At 39.4% G+C, this 20,166-nt stretch overlaps 1 non-coding gene and 2 pseudogenes across 1 annotated transcript; 2 read left to right on the plus strand and 1 right to left on the minus strand.

Moving 5' to 3' along the window:
* Positions 1-5,529: 5,529 nt before the first annotated feature.
* LOC127183836 (small nucleolar RNA SNORA48) lies at positions 5,530-5,674 on the minus strand. The gene has a single exon (XR_007830084.1). It is a non-coding gene; the product is annotated as a small nucleolar RNA SNORA48 (small nucleolar RNA).
* A 3,932-nt stretch (positions 5,675-9,606) lies between these two features.
* LOC127183612 (cerebellar degeneration-related protein 2-like) lies at positions 9,607-10,666 on the plus strand (annotated as a pseudogene).
* Positions 10,667-17,505: 6,839 nt separating this feature from the next.
* On the plus strand, positions 17,506-18,830 carry LOC127183613 (T-complex protein 1 subunit epsilon-like; annotated as a pseudogene).
* The last annotated feature ends 1,336 nt before the right edge of the window (positions 18,831-20,166 follow it).

The raw sequence follows: 20,166 nt of genomic DNA on the forward strand, positions 1-20,166 counted from the left end.
TTTTTTCTCTTCCTCTTTTCCAATTGTTTATAATATGGTGTTAAAAACCATTTGAGTCTGACAAACTCAGGCTTCATGTTAGTACTGCCCAAAGAGATATGCTTTAAGGATGTTACATAAGTTTTACATATCTATATATGGTAATGGATAATAGGGCCCATTTCCATTAATGAAAGTTAAATGAGACACTGATAGAAGGATAAGTATCACTTTATTCCTCAATTTAAAAGATTCAACTTAGGCAGAGAATAGGTAGATTATTAAGTTTTCTCCATCCTTTACAATCCATGAAAAAAATTCACACCTGTTTTACTTTCTGTCTTTTCACTCTCTTCTAGAATTCATTGAAATACAATAACAGCCAGTACTACTAAAACAAATCTACGCCAAACACCTCAGATATGTATGCCCAATGTTATTAGACATCTTAGTTTATAATATATTTTCTCACTGGTTATAGAAAAGCCAAATCTTTTTTTTCTTTCATGTTTTCTAAATATTTTCATATGTAAAAGTATAATTTCATAAATTTCTTCTAGATTAAAGAATGAAAGGAGAAGAAAAACAAAAAGAAAAGAGGGACAAAAGAAAAATGGAGAGGGAGGAAAGGGAAAGAGAGAAGAGGGAATGAGGGGAAAAACTGTTGGATGGTGAGTGGCTTGTGTGACAAGGTAATGCATTTGGGGTGAGACACTTTGAACTGTTAGGATTATACGCAGTTGAACTAAATATCAAATAAAGAATTATACATTAGTGTAATTTTGTCCTTAGAAGTTAAAAGCAAACTGGGAATGGACCAAAATGCTTTTAAGTATATGTGATTATTTAATCATTAACTTTTCTAATTCCAATTTCAAGCTGACACAATAATTTTAGATCAACAGATTCTTATTTTTATCTTTTTTGTTGCAGTAGTCATAAAAATTTTTTTCACTGTCAATATCCAACACATAATATTAATGTTAAAACTATTGCCTATGATATAAATGGAAAGACTAAGTCACATGTATTTTAAGTAAAAAAAAAAATAAGATCCTTCAGTTCAGTTCACATCTCACATGTGCCTGATTCTGTTGGGAAAAAAAAAAAAAAAACCAAGATAAAGCCACACAGTTCTATTTTAGTGGTCTTTTCTTTTCTCAAGAAAGACTTTTGGAATTCTCTGGCTAGACTCTTTTTCTAAAACTAGGTTCTCAGGAAAATAAAACCATTATGTAGTAAGATTTTTTTCGATCATATGCACTCAATAAATGTATCTTCCATGCTGGCAGCATGGTCCTGGTTATGTAGCACCGTGGGAAAACCGAAAATAGCAATGCAAACATTTTTTTTTTCCTACTGCATTTGATTCTCCGATAGAATGCCCATTGAGAGTGTTTCTCAAGTGGGAAACATAGAGGGGGCTGTAATAAAATTATACTTTTAAGCCGTGTTGCCAGTAAATAAAAGCTGAATGCAGTAAAAGTGGGTGTGAATTAACATGGAGCGGTCTTAAGAGCTGAGGAGGCAGCAATCCCAAACATTTACCATATACTCGAAGGGTCTCTTTCCTACCAAGGTCTCTGACTCTTAGGTCAAAAACATATGAGTTAAGACAGCTTAGGAAAAAAAATCCATGGCTCTTTTAAAAATGTATAGTTATGCTACTGAGCCTTTTATCATCCTATAACAACTTCCACAATACTAAAAAGAAGAAGAAGGAGGAGGAGGAAGAGGAGGAGGAGGAGAAGAAGATACAGTGAACGCGGGGCAATACAGAAACCTAATGACAGCTTCAACGTGTAGCTGGACAAGGGAGAATCATGAAGACAGACCGTTCCCCACTCTGACCAGCACTTACTGTTCTCTTGAGAGAGATTATCATCCACTGAAGTGATAGATGCATAGACATTAGCTTAAGCCCACACTGGATGCAACCCACATTTCTCCTATCGAGAATCATTCCTTGAAAACTGCACTCTGAGAATTGGCTACACACAACTCAGCGCGAGAAGACAAAGTGAAGTGGCTTCAGCCCTCCAACTATACCTAATAGTTGAGCGTAAGAATGAGTAATCGACCAAAATTAAACAAAATCAGGAGGAGCATACTAGTTGATAGTAATTATGAATAAAAGCATAACACTGTAGTCCATGAAAAGTAGAGTCGTGGATAATCTAATGTAGAGGGAGCTGGAGAGAGTAAAAGCTAAGACCAGATGCCTGTTTATTGAACAGGATGACAGTTGTCTTTCACATCTGTTTTCTCCTTCGTTGGCATATGGCCCACTAGCTAGGTGCTACATCTTTGGCTTCTTATACAACAGGTTTTAATCCTAGGGCTAAGCTCTCACTAATGAAATGAGATGCAAGTAAGTAAAAGCGTATTAGCATGCAATATATGAAACTGCTTTTAAATTGTCCAATCTAGATTGTGACATATTCATTTGAGTCAATTTAACTGGGCCATGGGTGCCAGAAGTCTGATGAAATGCTTTTCTGGTGTCTTTGAGTGTGTTTTTTTTAAAAATATATTTTATTAATTTACTCATATTACATCTCAATTGTTATCCCATCTCTTGTATCCTCCCATTCTTCCCTCTCTTCCATTCTCCCCTTATTCCTCTCCCCTATGACTGTGACTGAGGGGGACTTCCTCTTCCTGTATATGCTCATAAGTTATCAAGTCTTTTCTTGGTAGCCTGCTATCCTTCCTCTGAGTGCCACCAGGCCTCCCCATCCAGGGGATGTGGTCAAATATGGAGCACCAAAGTTCATGTGAAAGTCAGACCCACTCTCCACTCAACTGTGGTGAATGTCCTGTCCATTGGCTAGATCTTGGTAGGGGTTCAAAGTTTACTGCACATATTGTCCTTGGCTGGTGCCATAGTTTGAACAGGACCCCTGGTCCCAGATCCACCTATCATAATGTTCTTCTTGTAGGTTTCTAGGACCCTCTGGATCCTTCTATTTCCCCATTCTCCCATGCTTCTCTCACCTGGAGTCCCAATAGTATGTCCTCCCCTCTGTCCCACTTTCCTGGTGAGTGAAGACTTTCATAGGACATGCCTTATGAATAAGGCTGCTATGAACATAGTTGAGCAAATGTTCTTGTTGTGTGCTGGAGCATCTTCTGGGTATATTCCAAAGAGTGGAATAGCTGGGTCCTGAGGAAGCCTTATTCCCAGTTTTCTGAGATAGCGCCAGATAGATGTCCAAAGTGGCTGTACTAGTTTGCGTTCCCACCAGCAATGAAGGAGTGTTCCTCTTGAGTTTCACTTTTTTAATGGGTACAGTTTGAACTAGATTACCTTCTGCAGTGTGGGCGGGCACAATTCAGTCTGTTTAAATCCTTTCACAGTCTCAGCAGGAGCTACATCTTTAGATCACCTAATTCTCAAGTTTTTGGAGTAGAGCAAGAAATATATACAAGCTCTCATGAATAACATGGTGGCAGTTCAGATTCACCACATAGTTGAAGCCACACCGTAGAGGATAAGAGGTAAGAAGATGAAAGGAACTTTGCTATGCCTAGACCCATGTTAAAGTAGAACTGCTGTTCTTATGTGATATGAATTTCTCCTGAATTGAATAACCTTTTTTAAAAATTGGGCTAGTGCTTTGAAAATGTCTCTGTTACTAATTTAATGGTGATTTACAACAAAATTTTTGTTTTGTTTTTGGTGTTTTGTTTTGTTTTGTTTTGAGACAGTGTTTCTCTGCATATCCCTGGCTGTCCTGGACTCTCTTTGTAGACCAGGCTGGCCATGAACTCACAGAGATCTGCCTGACTCTGCCTCCCAGGTGCTGGCATCAAAGGTGTGCACCACCATGCCTGGCTGGTTTACAACAGAATTTAAGAAATGGATATTAATTTGGATAGCTAAAAGAAGGTGGATGACTTCAAGGAGAGAGCTTAAAACTCAGGAACTAGATGGGTGGCGAGGGAGGAGGGGGGGAAGCTCTTAATGATTATGTATCTAAATGCTAAATACTAAATCTAAATGCTAAATGCTACTACTAGCATGCATGCAATTTCCTCCTCACTGATTACAACGCGTGCTCATGTACATATTTTTAAGAGTACGTATGCCTATGTAGAGAGCAGAAGTCGGAAGTCGATGATCTGAAACATCTTCTATATCAGGTCTCTTGCCTATATTATCTTCTTCAACTCTATCTTTAACACAGCTAGGATGGTATAACACACACACACACACACACACACACACACACACACACACACGCACCACTTTATTACTGACTTTTAAAATCCCTTAAAGACTATGTGTGTTAACAACTCACGCACCATGTGGACACATCGTGGGTATTTGAAGTCTTTCCAGCAATATAAACAGAAAATGCATATGGGAAATATTCTTTCCTAGTTACTATAATAGTGCTACTCATGTCATTAACAACTCTATCTTCATAATAATTACTAGACAATTTCATCACCAAGAGATATTTTGTCTAAAATAAAATGCTATCAGGCTTTTTCTTCAGATTAAAACTCCTGAGGTTGGAGAAATGGCTCAGAGGTTGGGAGCACTGGCTGCTCTTCCAGAGGTCCTGCGTTCAATTCCCAGCAACCACGTGGTGGCTCACAGCCATCTATAGTGTGATCTGATGCCCTCTTCTGGCATGGAGGTGTACATGCAGATAGAGCACTCATACAAATTCCTAATAATTTTCCCCTATAGAATTGGTTTTTAAATATTTGTGAAGCCTCTTTGATATTTGGAAGACAAAAACACGCACTTCCTATGCTGTTTAAATAATTAAAAGCATATAATTTTAAAACGTTTCAAATATTAGTGACAATTACAACTTATCATTCATTGAAAATATCAGTAGACTCTAAACAGCATAGCAACGATACATGTTTAGTCAAGTAAATAGCTACAACCAGTTCATTTTATGGTGTGTGTGTGTGTGTGTGTGTGTGTGTGTGTGTGTGTGTGTGTGCGTGCGTGCGCGTGCACGCACGCTCATGCATATATTTTTAAGAGTGCATATGCCTATGTAGAGAGCAGAAGTCGATATCAAGTGTCGGACTTTCTTCTTGTTTTTTACCTTATGCTTTTTTGCAGTTTTGATTCTTCGTGAGTTTCACACCATGTTTCCCAGCTCATTCATCTCCCCCTCCCCTCATAGCTACTCTTTACCCTTGCAACCTCCCCGCCTCCAAAGAATTAAAAAACACACAAGTGAACAACAAACAACAACAACAAAAACAGAGTATAGAAAACATGTCATCGTGGAAGCTGTCACTGGATGTGCCACAGTATATCCCTTCACGTGAGAAAGAACAAACATGGCAGTGAGTCTTTTTTTTTTTTTTTTTTTCTGGTTTGAGATCTCTGGCTTCTGTGACACCATAATATTGGATCTTCCTCACCAGGCCTCCTCCTGGTTTTCCTGTTGTTGCCTTGTGTCATGCTCCTAGGGCACATCTGTGGGCACCTTTCCCTACTCAGACCGCACTTGGCATGGTGGAACGCAGGTCTCTATTTCATGAGCTGCGGTGCCTGGATTTGATTGGATTTCTTATGTTGCCCCGGGCATTAAATAGTTTTGGCCACCAAACCAGGCATCAAGCTAGGTTGAACAAAGGACGGCCATCTGCTCTGCCCCTGATTGATAGAAGAACAATACCACCAACATGCTGTCTCTTTGCTCATTGCCAGGGGGCTCTACAGCTTATTTTTGAAACATGGTCTCTCACTGAATGTGGAAGTTGGCTAGACCAGCTGGACATCAGGTCCCAGAGATCCTGCTTTGTCAGCCCACTCTCCTAGCACTGTAATTACAGCTATGTGGCTCTGTGCTTGGCTTTTAAGTTGATGCTTTGAGTTGAACTTAGGTCACCATATTTGTTCAGCAAACACATCACCCAGTAAAGCTATCTTAAGCTATGAGGCTGATGTTTGACTTAATATCTTTTGCACTTTTAACATACATTTGTATTGTGTGCAGCATAAGGTATCACATAAAATACAATGTTATGCATCAAGGGCCTTTAAAACATTATCTTAAAGATTCTTCTCTGGAGAATTATATATAAATTATATATGCAATTTAAAAATATTTGTTCTGATTAAAAAGTCTAAGAATGGAAATGCGTTCTGATTTGACTATCATTATAAATATTACCAACAAACAGTCGATCAAATATATCACTATTATTGATTATAAAACAAAGGAATTCTATTAGAATACCTGTTTAGGTGAAGTATATGAGATCTTTATAAAATTTCTTTAGTCATTTACTGTGGTTAATAGGACTATGCACCTTTTTTATCTTATTGTGATATTAGCTGGGATTCAAATCTATTTTGGTATTTGTTACTTTCATGAGTATAATTCTGAGAAACATTGGTCACATAAATAAATGAGAATGGAAAAATTTGTCTAAGTAATTTTGTTCAATATATTTCCATGTAAGGTTCAGAAATTTATGTGCCAACCTATTATGAGCATATTTTCTAATTTTCTGACACTTGACAACTATTCTTAATTTAACTGAAACTACGATTTTGAAGCCATTTGATTTCAAAAGTATTTTTAACTAGGTTATTAAAATCATTCAATCACTATTCCCCTGTTTTCTTTTTGGCTTACTTTTTAGATTGTATTTTAATAACATTTCTTTCTTCTTTCCTTTTTCTCCTTCTAAGTCCTCGCATGTAACTTTTCTTTCCTTTCCTTCAAAGTCATGGTCTCTTGTCACCAATTGTTACAGGATGTATACATTTATTTGTATATCATAGATATTGTTAAATATAACCTGCTGAGTCCATATAATATTGCTTGTATGTATTTTCGGGGTTGATCATTTGGCACTAAACAACCAATTGGTGTGCTCCTCTTTGGGAAAGTCTCTCCCCCGCCTCTCTCTCTCTCTCTTACCCCCCGCCCCACCAGCTTTACTCAGCTGCCTAAAGTTATTCATGTAAGGTTGAGCCTCCATGGGCATTCCTCCATCCAGTTTGGTGTGTTCACTGGTGTCCTTGTTTAGTTCACATTTGGGTGGTCATATTGCTGAGACTTTATGGGTATAGTCTTATATTACTAGAAGACACTATCTCACAGAAAAGTATGTGATCCTCTGGCTATTATAATTTTTCTGACCTTCTTCCACAATGTTCCCTAAGTCTTAAGTGTGGGGGTGTTTTGCAGATGTGTCCATTGTGACTGGACTCCCCACATCTGCATATTGATTACTTGTGCTTTTCTATAGTGGCCCCTATCTGCCGTAAAGAGACGTTTTCTTGATGAGAGGTTAGAACTCTATTTATTTGTGAGTATAAGTACAATGTTTTTATACATAGTTGTTACGGATTATGCTAGCTTAGTAAATTAGTGGTTGTTGATACTTCTCTTGATAACCATGAGTTTCCTAGCACTGAGTTAGCTAGGTGCCCAGTGCCCGGCATGGTGTCCTTCTGTTTTAGTGGGTCTGAAGCCCAAGCAGAGACAGTTGGTTACTGCCAAAGTATGTGCACCACTACTGCACTTGTATGGTTACTATACCATGTTGACTGTAGATGTGGTTCATAGGTATCACAGTTGAGTAGGACAATTGGTTACCTCTCTCATCTGAAAGCTTGAGTAGAGACTTCTAGTACAAAGCAAGTTAGTTTTCAGAGGCAGAACATTCATATAATTTCCAGATCACGTGTCTCAGGACACTGTTTCTGAAGTGCATAGGGGACTTGCCTTCAACCTCGCAGAGGCCACCGAGTACAATAGCAACTGGCTGTGTTTTGAAAGTCTCTGAGAAAAGCCTAGTCAACAACTCAGAAGATAGCTTCTCATGTCTGGTATTGGTGTTTTGTGGCTTTAGAGAGAGTACCACCATCCCAGATGAGAAAAGTTCATTAAAACTATTTATGTATATTTATATACATAAATACGTGCATTATAGCTTCTTCCTTAGGTAAATAGTAGTGTGAGTCCTCATGGCTCTTTCAGCCACACATATTGTTATTTGGTCTATCTCCCTCCTCCTGTGTTTACTACCTCCCCCTTTCCTAAAGCAGTGTCTCCTTTCCCCATTCCTTCTAGTAGATCAATTATACCCTCCTATTTTCCTTTACCTTTCTTCTATCTTCTTTCTGAATTAATCTCTCTTTTCCTCCCTAAGGAGCTCTCCTTTTTCACATTTTTCTGATCAAGTTACTTGTACTCTGGTATACCTCTCTCTATCGTCACATTTTACTCTCCTAGGTGTGTAGTTACCCAGGCTACGTACTCACACCTGAAGATTTGGAGCTATGGGCTTCCAGATGCACTATGCAATGTTTATCTTTTTTGAGTTTGAGTTACCTCTCTCAATATGATCTTTTCTATTTCCAGGGTCAGTGGCTCTAATTAGGGAGGTGTGTGGAAAATAAATAAAGAGAAAGAGAACAAAACAACAGTATAGATATCTGAAAAAGGTCATATTATTAACTATATACCTAAAATACCTATAACAATATAAGTATGTATAAAAATATACATATATAGTTTTATTGACATTTTTCCATCTGAGCTGGCAATACTTACTGTAAAAGCCGAAGGCTAATTTTTTTTAAAAAAATCCTGACACCAGGCATCAGCAGCCGCCTTTTGAGTTGTTGATCAAGGCTGTACAAAGACTCATAATATTATATGTTTTTGCTACATTCTTGGGTGTCTCCTAAAGTGGAGGGCAAGTCTCTATTGCTGAAAAAACATGGACTTTAGACATGGAGGCCAGAGGCCATAAGGTGGATCTGACATGAAAGCCTCCACCCTGAGGACTAAGTCTGATGGCATCAGAAGGCACCAAAGGAAGCTTCCAATATCCTTATCCAACTATGACCCCTGTGGACTGCCACAGCCACACCCTAGTCTTAACCAACATCTCTCTAACTGGACCTACGGCCTCCTCAATCAGAGGAAAACCATGCTTGATAGTGGAAACCTAGCCAACTTGCCTGAAGCTACTGTGGTCATGGATACACCTACAATGCAACTCCTTCCTGGAAAGCCCAGGGAACATTTCAGAAGAGGAGTAGATTCACTGTGATTGCCAGAGGATCAGAGATTTCCCTTTAAGAATGTCACAACTTCTACATTCTTTAAAAAAAAAATCTCCTTAAATTCTCACCAACATGACTGCCTAAACGTGAGTTGCATAAGGACAACAGCAATAGGCATGCTAGTATGGATGGAAGAAATCCCATGAGGCCCGAACTTGACACAAAAAAACTACAGGAGACTAAAGAATGCTGAGAATGGAGGAAATAATATTCCTCAGGGAAAATAATGTCATTTAGTTATTAAATATCAAATGGTCATCCCTTAAAACATGCATACAAGTAACATAAGACTGAGCAGAATGTATTTGTGTATTTAGGGGCACACACATTTGTAATGACAATCAATGAAAATACAGGCCAAGAAATCAAAGAGAGTAAAGAGATATATGGGAGAGTTTGGTGGGAGGAAAAGAAAGGGCGACATGATGTAATTCTATTATAATCTTAAAATAAAAGAAAAAATTAAAAATGTTTTCTGGAAGGCGGCAGGTCCCGGGGACAGCCCTGGACAGCGGCTGAAACGGCAGGGCTGCGGTAGGATGACGGCCCGCGGCAACATGCTGGCAGATAACCTGGTGAAAGGCTTTGAGATGAAGGATGAGCCCTGGTACGACCACCGGGACCTCCAGCAAGTTCTCCAGCTTGCTGCTAAACTTGGAAAGACGCTACTGGACCGGAACACAAAGCTGGAAGAGTCTCTTCGTCAGATATACACAACCAATCAGGAGCGGTTACAGGAAACTGAGTGTCTAACCGAGGAGGTAGAGCTTCTACGGCAAATGAATGAGGAGCATGCAAAAGTTCGTGAGCAGTTAGATGTCACAGCAAGAGAACTGGAAGACACCAACCAGAAGCTAGTTTCTGAGAGCCGGGCCTCACAGCAGAAAACCCTGCACCTGACTGAAACAACTGAATGCCAACAAACCTCCAGAGCCAAGCAGAGGAGCTGAAATCTCCCAACCAAGCAAGAGGGAGGCAAGAAGGCACGTGGCCAGGAGAAACTAGCACCCAGCTTCTCTTATCTGAAAGAGCTGTATGGCCTCCGCCAACACTTTGTATATGTCCATGTGTCGGCTGAGGTCACTTCCTTGCAAGGCCAGCAGAGTCCTGATAAAGAAGAAAACAAGTACCTGAAAAAGGCAATGACGACGTTGCAGACCCAACTGAGTCTAGAGAGGTAGAAGCAAGTGAGCCTGGAGGCAGAGTATAAGGTGGTGCTGAAGGGATAGATGCCTACCGAGCCCGGGGACTGGAGCTGGAGCGGAGGTGGCTGAGATGCGGCAGACGCTACACACAGAGCATCCTTTTGCGAGTGGTGTTGAGCAGCTGGTACCCGACTCTCTGCTTGTTCCTTTCAAGGAACCCAGCCAGAGTCTGCTGGAGGAGATGTTCCTGGCTGCTCCAGAAACAGATAGAAAAACCACTCAAACGCAACAGCAGTGAGATGACGGTGCTCAGCAGCTTGGCAAGGGGTTACATCATGAAGGACCGGAGGAGACTTGTATCAGGAGAGCTGAGGCTGTGAAGCAGAGGGGCATCTCCCTTCTGCGTGAAGTGGACACTCAGCACAGTGCTCTGAAAGAGAGTGATCAAGAACCAAAACACACAACGTCATAGTTGGGAAAAATTTAGTTCTTTACTTCACAGATGAGGAGGCTAAGGGATGAAAATAATTTAAGATGTTGTATTTTGCCTAGCACAGAGGAAAATAAGGTACACCTGTATGTGCAAGGGCTCGTCTGTTAAAGCTTTAAAATAGAGGATGGATTTTATTGGGTGCGTATAATGCTGTATTTTCTTTTTACCTTTTATCCATCAGTTCTGAAAATAAAAAGCATAAAACTTTTAAATTTCACTCCTCCTGTTGCTTGGTATCAATGTTCAGGGAATTGTGGCAGTTTTTGTAAAACTTGGTTATTGTTTATGACTGTCTGTCAATAAATGACATGAATTGTATTCTTTATAATATAATAACAGAAAAGGAAAAAGTCCAAATTGAAATATTTGTCTGTTTTATACCTCTGTGCCGGTGGAGTCGAGCACAAATAGACAGGACATGAAGGGATATGCTTTAGATGTTGAACTGCAAAATAGGAGCTAAGAATCTAACTTTCAGATGGAACCTAACTTATTGCTATTTAAGAGATGGAATGATATTACTTTTTTTCTTTTAAATATTCTAAATATGTAGTTATTTGATATTATTGTCTTTATATGGCACTGTCTTAACATTGTTGTGCATGCAATGCTACTTAGATCTTTTTCTAATAATAATTGTCTAATAATTCCCTGTCACAGAAGCACATAGAGATGACAGATGAAAAATGATAAACCAGAAGTCTCAAGTAATTTTACCATCTATAGACATTTCCATAGACCTTTTTCTGTATTACTCTTTCTGTGAAGTGTACTTCTGATTGCCTTGGATATAGAGAGCAAAGATAAACCAAAATTAAAAATTCTGTCTAAATCTACCTTAGTGAACAGTGAGTTTACCTGGTGTTACTTACACTAGCATGGGTAAATCTGATAGAGACATCACTAAGAGACCTACACTATTATGGGTGACAGCTCATGAAAGCTGCATGTACCTCCTGTACAACTTGCAGGCAGCTACCACAGTAGCCTTCCTTCTCTTAAATTGTCACAGCTCAAATATCCTTCCAAGGAGACACCTTCCAAGTCTTGACAGTCATTTGTGAATGAGTGAGTCTCACATAGCTTCCATCTCCCCTCTAGAAGGGTATATTTATCTGGAGGAAACAGATATTCAACATTCTAGTTGCTAGGAATGATGTTTGAGAAGTCATTGCAACACTTGAAATTCTTCATGGGATGTGAAGTTAAAAAAAAAAATAGAGAAAAGGGTTCTGTTTTCTCTACAAACACACACACTTTCCACTCTTCTGGTTGTTCATAAACACCTTTCTAAACAAGGGATCAGGAAAGGAAGAATCTGGAAAATTAGCAAACTTTTAGACAATTGGACCTTTATCTAACTTCAAGTTGCAGGAAAAAAAACACTACTCAGAGGAAGGATAGTAGGCTACCAAGAAGAGACTTGATACCCTATGAGCATATACAGGGGGAGGAAGTCCCCTTCAGGAACAGTCATAGAGGAGGGGAATAAGGGGAAAATGGGAGGGAGGGAAGAATGGGAGGATACAAGGGATGGGATAACCATTGAGATGTAACAAGAATAAATTAATAAAAAAAACCACTACTCTCTGTATTCTCATCAGTTTCTGCTAACGGGAACCAATCTGTCACCCTTACTCAGGTATAATGCGGGCTCAAGAAGAAAAGAGAAAGCAGATTGGGCTTTGAAAGTATTTTTTTAAAGATTACTAGAGATATTTCAAAATGAAGAAAAGTCATTAATCTAAAAGCTCCAGAACTCCAAATAAGTTAAAAACCAATAATTGTATAAACAAGACAGATGATGATGATGATGATGATGATGGTGATGATGATGATAGATAAATAGATCGATGATAAAATACTTGCATAGGTGTGTCTAAATCTTAATTATGCCAACTTTCCTTTTTGTTGAATGCTTTAACAGATTATTTCTAACTTGTTCAAGTTTTGAAGCAAATAGAACTAAAAATTATATAGTTATTATGGGTTACACATACAGACAAACCTCTAATTTTATCACCAGGAGATGCAGTGACTTTTTGACTCCCTCCAACTAGGTCCTATTATTGCTTTTTACTGGAAAAAGCAATGGAAGTAACATTGTGTTGATTCAACTTTTAAGAGTGCCACCTTGCATTTCGTTCTTTGTAGGAAAATATTTGCCACTGGAACTCAGCACCCAGGCCCCCAAGCAGTGAGAAATAAATGTCACATCATGACAAGCTCACAGCACACAGGGAAGGCCTAACGCACAGCCACCTATCTGTAGATACTGCTTGCAGTGTTCACGGGCTCCCTTCTCCCTTGGACACTCCACCTCAGGCCACCCTCGGAGACTCAGCAGAATAGGCCACCTGAGCCAGTAAATACAGGAGAAAGACACATAAGATAGTTATCTTATCTCAAAGCTTTGGTATCCCATTAGTGGAATGAAGAACTCTTTTCCAATTCATTATTACGACAGGAAAATATTGACTTTGGCATTATGACAAAACAGAAGCAAAGAAGTTTTTAAAAAGTGACTAGCATTGAGTAAGACCACAGTAAAAATAATTTAGAACTTTATATAGAGTCTTAAATCACCAGATGACTATGATTTGTTATCAGCGATTACAAGGAAGTAACACTGTGTTGATTTAGCTTTTAAGAATACTGTCTTGCATTTCCTATTTGTAGGAAACACTTGCTGTGGGAATCAGCATCTGGGCCCCCAGGCAATAAATTTATTTTGTACATTTATTTTATTTTTATGGTTATGGAATAATGCTCATTGTAAAAGAAAATACTGTGTTAAATATTTGCCTATCATTAACAGAAAATAGAAAAATAGCTTGAAAACAACCAGTATATACGATAATAATTAACTCACTTGGAAGATAAGTTCAGAGGAATGGGTTATGTATTAAAGTAACATAATTCAGACAAATAAAAAGTGTTAGAAGTGTCAATCCTACTGCAAACATCATTAATTCCAATTTGGCTTTGCTCTGATAACCAAATACTGTTGAGTGCCAAAAAAAAATCAATAAACATTGGGTTTTAAGTGACAAATCATATTTCAGGTCTTGATGAGTGATCAAATGACTTCTGTTTTAAGGTTAAACTTGTTATCAGGAACAGACGTTTCAAGTTAAAAATTATTCTGAACTGTCTTATCCCCTAATTCCTGCTCAGGCTTTCCAAAAGATGTATCATCACTTGAAGCCCCACAGCTTAGACTTTGGAGAGACTTCCATGTTAGTCTAACTACTCTCTTCTTCGTGGAGAGAGTAGTTTTATCTGAGAAACACCACAAAGTAAAAATTGCAAAGAGGCATCAGGAAAGATTCTATTGGATTGTGGGTCCTATGTAGTCATGGCCTGGTGGTACTGGACATGAAGCCCAAGCACAGATGCTGATAAACCACTGGAAAGAAAGTTCTTTTACAAGGTAAAGAAAAGCCCAAGCAAGCAGCATTGCGTGCAGTGTAGCTTGTAGAAAGTCATCATGTGGAAAACCACTTCCACTTTGAAGAAGTTTGAACACTGAATTGCTTCAAAATATACTCAAATTAGCATCGAAACTGAGAATTTTTGATATATTGCTGCAGACTGGTAATTTTCTTTTTTGGCTGATCAACAATTTCTACCAGGCAAGACAAACAGTTCATCGGTTTAGTCAATTACATTTATTAAAATGAGTATTTTATCAAAGTAAATGGTGAGATACTCAAGGAAATTCCTCTAAAATCGGGAACAAGGCAAGGCTGCCCACTCTCTCCATATCTCTTCAATATAGTACTCAAGTTCTAGCCAGAGCAATATGACAACAAAAGGAGATCAAGGGTATCCAAATGGGAAAGGAAGAAGTCAAATTATCCCTATTTGCAGATGATATGATAGTGCACATAAGTGACCCTCAGAATTCCACCAGAGAACTCCTACAGCTGATAAACATCTTCAGCAAATTAGCTGGATACAAAATTAACTCAAAAAAGTCTGTAGCCTTCCTATACACAAATGACAAGCTTGCAGAGGAAGAAATTAGGAAAACCACACCCTTCACATTAGCCACAAGCAATATAAAATATCTAGGAGTCACTCTAACTAAGCAAGTGAAGGACTTGTTTGAAAAAAATTTCAAAACTCTGAAGAGATTGAAGATGACCTGAGACGATGGAATGATCTTCCTTGCTCATGGATCGGGAGAATTAACATAGTAAAAATGGCCATCCTACCAAAAGCAATCTACAGATTCAGTGCAATCCCTATCAAAATACCTACACAATTTTTAAAGACATTGAAAGTTCAATTTTGAACTTCATATGGAAAAACAAAAAACCCAGAATAGCTAAAACAATCTTGTACAATAAAAGGTGCTCCAGAGGAATCTCTGTACCTGATCTCAAATTGTACTATAAAGCAATAATAATTAAAACAGCATGGTACTGGCACAGCAACAGGCTGGTTGATCAGTGGAATCGAATCGAAGACCCAGATATGAATCCACACACATATGGTCACTTGATTTTTGACAAAGAAGCCAAATCCATTCAATGGAAAAAGGATAGCATCTTCAACAAATGGTGCTGGTCTAACTGGAGGTCTATGTGTAAAAAAATGCAACTGGACCCATATTTGTCACCTTGCACAAAACTCAAATCCAAGTGGATTAAAGGCCTCAACATAAAACCAGAGACACTAAGCCACTTAGAGGAAAAAGTGGGGAAGAGCCTGGAACATATTGGCACAGGACACAGCTTCCTGAACAGAACACCAATGGCCCAGGCCTTACTGTCAACCATTAATAAATGGGACCTCATGAGACTGAGAAGCTTCTGTAAGGCAGGAGACACTGTCAAGAGAACAAAGCGACAGCCTACAGACTGGGAAAAGATCTTCACCAACCCTACATCTGACAAAGGTCTAATATCCAAAATATATAAAGAACTCAAGAAATTAAACACCACCAAACCAAATAACCCAATTGAGAAATGGGGCTTGGAACTAAACAGAGAATTTTCAACAGAGGAATATCAAATGGCTGAGAAACACTTAAAGAAATGCTCAACCTCCTTAGTCATCAGGGAAATGCAAATCAAAACAACTCTGAGATTCCATCTTACACCCATCAGAATGGCTAAGATCAAAAATTCAAGCGACACCACATGCTGGCGAGGATGTGGGGAGAGAGGAACACTCCTTCATTGCTGGTGGGAATGCAAACTAGTATAGCCACTTTGAAAATCTATCTGGTGCTATCTCAGAAAACTGGGAATAGGGCTTCCTCAAGACCCAGCTATTCTACTCCTTGGAATATACCCAGAAGATGCTCCAGCACACAAGAAACTTTGCTCAACCATGTTCATAGCAGCCTTATTCTTAATAGCCAGAACATGGAAACAGGCTAAGTGTCTCTCAGTAGAAGAATAGATAAAGAAACTGTGGCACATATACACTATGGAATACTACTCAGCTATTAAAAACAAGGAATTCCCAAAATTTGTGGATAAACGATTGAGCTAGAAATGATCATAATGAGTGAGTTAACCCAGAAGCAGAAAGACTCAAATGGTATATACTCACTTATATCTGCATACTAGCCCAAGGGGCATGTCCCACGAAAGCCTTCACTTTCCAGGAAACTGGGACAGAGGGGAGGACATCCTATTGGGACTCTAAATGAGAGAAGCATGGGAGAATAGCAAAGTAGAAGGATCCAGAGGGTCCTAGAAACCTACAAGTAGAACATTATAATAGGCAGATTTGGGCCCAGGGGTCCCACTCAAACTAAGGCACCAGCCAAGGACAATACAGGAGGTAAACTTTAAACCCCTTCCCAGATCTAGCCAACAGTCAGAATATTCTCCACAGTTGAGTGGAGAGTGGGATATGACTTTCTCACGTACTCTGGTGCCTCACATTTGACCATGTCCCCTGGAGGGGGAGGCCTGGTGGCACTCAGAGGAAGGACAGCAGGTTACCAAGAAGAGACTTGATACCCTATGAGCATATACAGGGGGAGGTAATCCCCCTCAGGAACAGTCATAGGGGAGGGGAATAATGGAAAAATGGGAGGGAGGGAAGAATGGGAGGATACAAGGGATGGGATAACCATTGAGATGTAACAAGAATAAATTAATAAAAAAATGAGTATTTTGTGTTTCAGAAACTCTAATAGGCTTTGTTCATACACTAGTATATAAAGCAAAGCCTCTGCTCACATAAAATTAGTACAGAACTGCATGCATAGAGGTGGAGATGAATGTACAGGAACACACAATAAAGCATCAGATGTTACAAGTACCAAGGCAAAAATAAGTTAGATACATGATTTCTTTTAAATAGAACGATTTGAACAAATCTTTGTAAGACGTTTGTTTTCGGTCAAATGTCAAACAAAGGAGAAACATGCAATAACTAAGGAACTTTACTTTTATTGAAGAGGAAGCCAGAAGACATGTTATTAACGTATTAGGGACATGTTTCTACAATGGCAATACCAGTGTTAAGTCCCACTAGCTGTGTACAAAGGTTTCCCTTTCCCCAATCTCTGATCAGCATTTATTGCTTCTTTTCTAGATGACAGCCATTCTGACTAGGGTGAGATGGAATATCAATGTAGCTTTAATTTAATTTGCCTTTCATAGCTAAACATGTTTAATACCCTTTAAAATACATGCATTGGTGCTTTGTATATTTCCCCTGAGTACAGTCTATTCAATCCTTTAATTAGGTTGATGTCTGAATGACATTTTAGATGTCCAATCGTTGTAGGTCTTTATATGCTCTCCAGGAAATATGACTGCTTGAATGTGTTTCAAACATTTGCTCTCATGGACAAGGTATCTTCACCACATGGATTATTCATATGGAGACGGAACAGCAGGAGTGGTGCCTTGTTGGAAGAAGCTGAGCAAGCTGCTGGACCAAGGCATTCACCCTATCAGAATTGCTGATGGCTACGGCCAGGCTGCCTGAATTGCTGTGGACCACCTGGACAATCTCAATGATAGTGTGCTTGTTGACATACACAACCCTGAACGCCTGGTTCAGACTGCAAAAACCACGCTGGGCTCAAAAGAGGTTAACCGTTGTCACCGACAAATGACTGCTATTGCTGTGGATGCCGTCCTCACTGTGGCAAGTGTGGAGCAGAGAGATGTTGACTTTGAGCTCATCAAAGTGGAAGGCAAAGTGGGAGGGAGGCTGGAGGACACCAAACTGATAAAGGGTGTGGTCGTCGATAAGGACTTCAGTCACCCACAGATGCCTAAAAGTGAAAAATGCTAAGATTGCAATTCTCACATGTCCATTTGAGCCAAAGCACAAGGTGCGTGTAACCTCAGTGGAGGACTACAAAGCCCTGTGGAGATACGAAAAGGAGAAGTTTAAAGAGATGATTCATCAGATTAAAGAAACTGGAGCTAACCTAGCTATTTGCCAGTGGGGCTTTGATGATGAAGCCAATCACTTACTTCTTCAGAATGCCCTCCCTGCAGCTCACTGGGTAGGAGGACCCAAAATTGAGCTGATAGCCATAGCAATGGGAGGATGTATTATCCCAAGGTCCTTAGAGCTTACTTCTGAGAAGCCAGGCTTTGCTGGTGTGGTACGGGAGATCTCGTTTGACACTACAAAGTACAAAATGCTGGTCATTGAGCAGCGTAAGAACTCTAGAGCTGTGACCATTTTCATCAGAGGAAACAGGATGATCATTGAAGAAGCAAAATGTTCTCTCCACGATGCCCTGTGTGTCATCTGGAACCTCATCACGGACAACCGTGTTGTGTTTGGAGGAGGGGCAGCCGAAATAGCCTGCGCTCTGGCAGCCAGCCAAGCAGCAGACAAGTGCCCAACTCTGGAACAGTATGCCACGAGAGCTTTGGCAGATGCCTTGGAGGTCATCCCCGTGGCCCTTGCAGAAAATAGTGGCATGAATCCCATCCTGACCATGACTGAAGTTCGAGCCAAGCAAGTGAAGGAGTCCAACCCTGCCCTAGGGATCGACTGTTTGCACAAGGGCTCGAGCTCTATGCAGTATCAGCATGTCATAGAAAGCTTGATTGGCAAAAAGCAGCACATCTCTCTTGCTACACAGATGGTTAGAATGATTCTGATGACTGATGACATCCCTAAGCCTGGGGAATCTGAAGAGTAAACTGTCCATCCACTACTGTGACTAAATAAAGGGTGTGTCCTGCTGTATCTGTAGTGACTGCTAGTCCTCTCACAGCCTGTAAAGGCGGGAATAAAAGCAGCTGTTTGGTGAAAAAAATTAGACTACTCTTTCTTTATGAATTCTAATCCATATCCCATTACATATACATTTAAAAGTCTCAAGCCATAAATAATGGTTTGCCTTCCATTTATTTTTATTGGTTATTAATCAACATCTAGTTTGCTGGTGTTAAAAATTGTTCTATGGTTGTTTGGTCCAATGCTATGTCTTACTGTGTTTTTTATTCAAGTTGACCTTTTTCTAATATAAAAATAGTGTCTATTTCTAAATATTTATGAAAACAGATGTAAGTGTGAAAGTAATTTAGTGAGACATTATCAGTGAATAATAGAGTTTTTATGTGAATTGTAGAGAAAAATAAAATGGAAGAGAAGGCAGAGGTTTCCAAAGGTCAGGGTTTCCAGAGGCAATTCTCCAAAACTGTGAGTTCCCATCAGAAATACTCTTATCATTTTTTTGTGACTCTTTGCTTTCTACACAAAACAATTCATTAATTTTATATTTTGAAAAAAAAGAGGTGGAGTATATTTTAATCATAGCATATGAGAGCATTCAGTCCAAGGGGACTGCACTGATGTAATCCCTCCAGAAAGCAATGGTGCAAACATCCACATAAACACGCTGTACTCTGGGGCTTGTCTCTTTCTTTGTGTTGAGGAGTTAATTGGGATGCTGTCCTAATGAAATCCTTCCACTACAGACAGCACCATCTACTTTTCATTGACAGATTTTTTTTTTTTTTTTTTTTTTTTTTTGCCCAGATTTGCTCTCAAGACACGATTTTTATTTAAAAAGGCAGCCCTCACAAGCATTCCTATGGCAGTTCACCATCACTACGTCATTCTTGTTAATGAGTTGTTTGAGGCTTTGAGAAGTTAAGGACCCAGCATCTAGAGGCAGAGATGACTGAGAGGTGATTGCCTTGACATGTTTCTACCCACCTCTCTGAGAGGAATAAACATTTTAATTTAGTTTCTAAGGGTTTTGCATATGCGTACTATATTAACATGATTCCCTTTCCCCTACTCTCTCCAATCTGTCCCGTGTCTTTCCCACTCCTTATCAAATTCATGGTCTCTTGGTCTTTAATTATAATTGTGTGTGTGTGTGCGTGCGTGCGTGCACATGCGCGTTTATAAATATAATCTTCTGAGATAATTTAGTGCTGTTCATATAGTTTTAGCGTTCCCATCTTGGGATTGGCTAACCTGTCTGAGGATGAATACTTGAAGAAAGCTTGCTCTCCCTCAGCAAT

This window comes from Acomys russatus, chromosome 31 (assembly GCF_903995435.1).
Source record: "Acomys russatus chromosome 31, mAcoRus1.1, whole genome shotgun sequence".
NCBI lineage: Eukaryota > Metazoa > Chordata > Mammalia > Rodentia > Muridae > Acomys > Acomys russatus.